This window comes from Centroberyx affinis, unplaced genomic scaffold, assembly GCF_046629955.1.
Source record: "Centroberyx affinis isolate AG114_WGS23_722 - 3 ecotype Tasmania unplaced genomic scaffold, CSIRO-AGI_Caff_v1 ptg009380l_1, whole genome shotgun sequence".
Lineage (NCBI taxonomy): Eukaryota > Metazoa > Chordata > Actinopteri > Beryciformes > Berycidae > Centroberyx > Centroberyx affinis.
The window spans coordinates 1-5,000 of NW_027284506.1; the positions used below are offsets into that span (position 1 = coordinate 1).

A 5,000-nucleotide genomic window follows, 5' to 3' on the forward strand; every position below is an offset into this window, starting at 1 on the left:
TTTATTAAGGGTTAGTTTATGCTTAATAAGTGTTAGTTAATGTTTAATAAGGGTTATTTAATGTTTAATAACTAACTAACATTAACTAACCCTTAATTAACAGTTAACTAATGTGTAATTTACTAATGGTGTTCATGTTAACTAAGGTATTAATTTATACATTATTTAATAGTTTATAAAGATAACTATTAAATAATGTATAAATTAATACCTTAGTTAACATGAACACCATTAGTAAATGATTACCAGACACATTAGTTAACTGTTAATTAAGGGTTAGTTTTTATTAACTAACCCTTAATTAATGTACTCTTATTGTAAAGTGTTACCTTTAATTCTAATTAATTTGTTCATGTTATTTAGTTTGATTCAGTTTTAGACAGTTCTGTTTTCCTTTTGTTAGAACTGATTTCACTACTGAAACATCCAAGAGTCACTGCACATTAGTGTTATAACAAACTGGTGTGTGATTGACAGGTGTACGAGCCAATCGAGTCTCTGGACCGCCTGGCGGAGCGTCTGTGTGTGTTCCAGCAGCAGTACAACGAGGCGGTGAGGGGCGGAGCCATGGACCTGGTCTTCTTCAAGGTGCAGAGACCCACCAGACACCCGGCACTGCTCAGACCGCCGCTCAGACCGCCGCTCAGACCGCTAGTCCACTAACCCATTAGTCCGTCCACAGAGAATTCATCGACTGCAGTTTTGATAATCGATTAATTATTTCAGTCAAAATAACAAACATTTTCTGGTTCCAGCTTCACAGATTTGCTGCTTTTCTGTTTCATCTTTTTATTAAATGACTCTTTGTGTTTTCTGTCTGCTGCTCAGACTGAGGAGGAAACTGAAGAATCACTTTGGACTCTGAACTGAGACGGACATCTGTCTTTATTTTGGAATAAATGAACAGTTGATTAATCTAAAAAATAATTGATAGATGAATCGGTAACACTTTACAATAAGGGAACATTAATTAAGGGTTAACTAATGTGTCTGTTAATCATTTACTAATAGTGTTCATGTTAACTAAGGTATTAATTTATACATTATTTAATAGTCATCTTTATAAACTATTAAATAAGCATTAACTAACCCTTAACTTAAATAATCAGACCAAACAGGTTCTTAAGTAGTAGTGTTGGGACATTAACAGGTGTGTGCTGTTTACTACAATTTATACTCTGTTTTTTGTGTTGTTTTTTTAAGATAATTGTATCTCTGTTGTCTCTGTCTTCCTATTGGTTAACGACCCGTCCAATGGCAGGACGCGATGAGCCACCTGATGCGGATCTCGCGGATCCTGCGCACGCCGCAGGGGAACGCCCTGCTGGTGGGGGTGGGCGGGTCGGGCAAGCAGAGCCTCACCAGACTGGCCTCCTTCATCGCCGGGTACCAGACCTTCCAGATCACTCTCACCAGGTCTGCAGGCTCAGCAGCACTGAAAAACTTTATTTAAAAATGAGCTGTGAAACATTTTAAGGAATATTATTTGTAAATTTCAGTTCACATCACACCTAACATCACTATTCAGTTCAATGGGATGAACATTAATGTGATCATTTGACATGTGATTTTGCATATGAGCCATATGGTGATATATACAGTATATTGATATTTTAAAAAATCGGTAACACTTTACAATAAGGGTCACTAAGTTAAGGGTTAGTTAATGCTTAATAAGCATTAAATAACAGTTAACTAATGTGTAATTTACTAATGGTGTTCATGTTAACTAAGGTATTAATTTATACATTATTTAATAGTTTATAAAGATGACTTAAATTATGTATAAATGAATACCTTAGTTAACATGAACACCATTAGTAAATGATTACCAGACACATTAGTTAACTGGTAATTAAGGGTTAGTTAATGCTTATTAAGCATTAATTAACCCTTAACCCTTAACTAACAACCCTTAACTTAGCGATCTTTATTGTAAAGTGTTACCAAAAAATCCTTATGATTATTGTAATATTAACGATTGACGATCAATAATCTGCTGCTTCTAATTGACAGTCAAATAAAAGCAAAGATCATAATCATAAAATAAAGTAAAAGAAGTAAAAACATGATGATGACATCACATGGAGTGTGTGTGTGTGTGTGTGTGTGTGTATCTGTGTGTGTGTGTGTGTGTGTGTGTGTGTGTGTGTGAGCAGGACCTACAGCAGCAGTAACCTGCTGGAGGACCTGAAGGTTTTGTATCGAGTCGCTGGACAGCAGGGGAGAGGAGTCAGCTTCCTGTTCACTGACAACGACATCAAGGACGAGTCCTTCCTGGGTACCTGTCTGTCTGTCTGTCTGTTGTCTGTCTGTCTGTCCATTTGTCTGTCTGTCTGTCTGTCTGTCTGTCTGTCTGTTGTCTGTCTGTCTGTCTGCCTGTCTGTCTGTCTGTCTGTCTGTCTGTCTGTTGTCTGTCTGTCTGTTGTCTGTCTGTTGTCTGTCTGTCTGTCTGTCTGTTGTCTGTCTGTCTGTCTGTCTGTCTGTCTGTCTGTCTGTCTGTTGTCTGTCTGTCTGTTGTCTGTCTGTTGTCTGTCTGTCTGTCTGTCTGTTGTCTGTCTGTCTGTCTGTCTGTCTGTCTGTCTGTCTGTCGTCTGTCTGTCTGTCTGTCTGTCTGTCTGTTGTCTGTCTGTCTGTCTGTCTGTCTGTCTGTTGTCTGTCTGTTGTCTGTCTGTCTGTTGTCTGTCTGTTGTCTGTCTGTCTGTCTGTTGTCTGTCTGTCTCTCTGTCTGTCTGTCTGTCTGTCGTCTGTCTGTCTGTCTGTCTGTCTGTCTGTCTGTCTGTCTGTCTGTTGTCTGTATCTCTGTCTGTTGTCTGTCTGTCTCTCTGTCTGTCTGTCTGTCTGTCGTCTGTCTGTCTGTCGTCTGTCTGTCTGTCTGTCTGTCTGTCTGTCTGTCTGTCTGTTGTCTGTATCTCTGTCTGTCTGTCTGTCTGTCTGTCTGTTGTCTATCTGTCTGTCTGTCTTCATTTTTCTCTCTCTCTCTTTCTGTATTTCCTTCTTAATTATTTTTCTTAATTATTTGGCTGTTCTTGCTTTCCTAATTCTTCATTTTCATAATTTGTATCATTTCTTTTTTCTCTCTATCTCTTTTTGCTTGCTTTTTCTTTTTTCTTTCTCTATTTTAAATATTTTTCTGTTTGCTCTCTCATCTCCTCTCCTCCTCCTCTCCTCTCCTCTCCTCTCTCGTCCTCTCCTCTCCTCCTCTCCTCTCCTCTCCTCTCCTCTCCTCTCCTCTCCTCTCCTCTCTCCTCCTCCTCCTCCTCCCCTCCTCTCCTCCTCTCCTCTCCTCTCCTCTCCTCTCCTCCTCTCCTCCTCCCCTCCTCTCCTCTCCTCTCCTCTCCTCCTCTCCTCCCCTCCCTCCCCTCCTCTCCTCTCTCCTCCTCTCCTCCTCTCCTCTCCTCCTCTCCTCTCCTCCTCTCCTCTCCTCTCCTCTCCTCTCCTCTCCTCCTCTCCTCCTCTCCTCTCCTCTCCTCTCCTCCTCTCCTCTCCTCTCCTCCCCTCCTCTCCTCTCCCCTCTCCTCTCCTCTCCTCTCCTCTCCTCCTCTCCTCTCCTCCTCTCCTCCTCTTCAGAGTATATGAATAACGTTCTGGCCAGTGGAGAGGTTTCTAATCTTTTTGCTCGTGATGAGCTGGATGAGATCTGTCAGGATCTGCTTCCTGTCATGAAGCGTCATCATCCTCGCCGACCTCCGACCCCTGAGAACCTGTATGACTACTTCCTGTCCCGCGTCCGCAGCAACCTGCACGTCGTCCTCTGCTTCTCGCCGGTCGGGAGAAGTTTCGGACTCGAGCTTTAAAGGTGAGGAGAGGTTTAACTCACAGGAAAGATTCTTTTCTTTCTTTGCTTTCTCTCTTCTCTTGTCCATTTGCCTTATTTACATTTTTAATTAATGAGATGTAATGAAAGTTAAATGTGATCTTTTTTTCTTACTTTTTCTTTTGTACTGTATTCAAAATATATGTAAATTAAACAGAATAAAACAAAAGAAACAAAAAATAAGAAACAATGAGACAGTGGCAGTCAAGCTCCTTTAACCCTGTCAGTGACCTCTGACCTCTGACCCTGTCAGTGACCTCTGACCTCTGACCCTGTCAGTGACCTCTGACCTCTGACCCCTCAGTTCCCGGGCCTGATCTCCGGCTGCACGGTGGACTGGTTCCAGCGCTGGCCCCGGGACGCTCTGGTGGCCGTGTCGCATCACTTCCTGTCCCAGTACCAGGAACTCCGCTGCTCAGAGGAAGTGAAGCAGAGTGTGGAGGTTACCATGGGAACCTTCCAGGTAGGGAGGGAAGCTGGGATGTTTATTTGATGTAACCATCATTTTTGTGGGGACTGAATTGTGCGTCTCCTCTACAACTCTTAGCAACAGATAATGACCTTTTATTTTTTATTTATTCTTTTTTTGTTTTTGTTTTTTTGCTTACTTTCTTTTTGTTTTTCCTTTAATGTTTTTCTCACTTCCTTTCTTGCATTTTTAAGTTTTTGTTTCTTGATTTTTCCTTTCTTCGTTCTCTCTCTTCCTTGCTTTCTTTCTTGCTTTTTTCTCTCTTCATTGTGTCTTTCTTTAAATATTTGTGTTTCTTTGCTGTCTCCTCCTCCTCTCTTCCTCTCCTCTCTAGTTAGTTAATCGTCTCCATGCCTGTTAAACATCACCTGTTAACATAAAACACACAGAAAACAGACAGTGGTGTCTTTGTTTCCTGCTGACTCATGTTTCTGTGTGGAACAGTAGAGTCTCCTCTCTTCTCCTCCTCTCTTCTCCTCCCTCCTCCAGGACCTGGTGGCAGAGAAATGCTCAGAGTATTTTGAGCGTTTCCGCCGTCAGACGTTCGTGACGCCGAAGTCCTACCTGTCCTTCATCGACGGATACAAGATCATCTACTCCGAGAAGATCGCTCACGTCGGCACGCTGGCCGAGCGCATGAAGACAGGTAGAGAGGGGGAGGAGCCAAACCACACCTTAAAGACTCGGTTTTTAACTGTTATTGTTAAAAACTGT

At 42.0% G+C, this 5,000-nt stretch overlaps 1 pseudogene; it reads left to right on the forward strand.

Annotated features, from left to right (window-relative positions):
• Positions 1–477: 477 nt before the first annotated feature.
• Positions 478–5,000, forward strand: part of LOC139640406 (dynein axonemal heavy chain 5-like) — a 17,474-nt pseudogene continuing 12,951 nt past the window's right edge.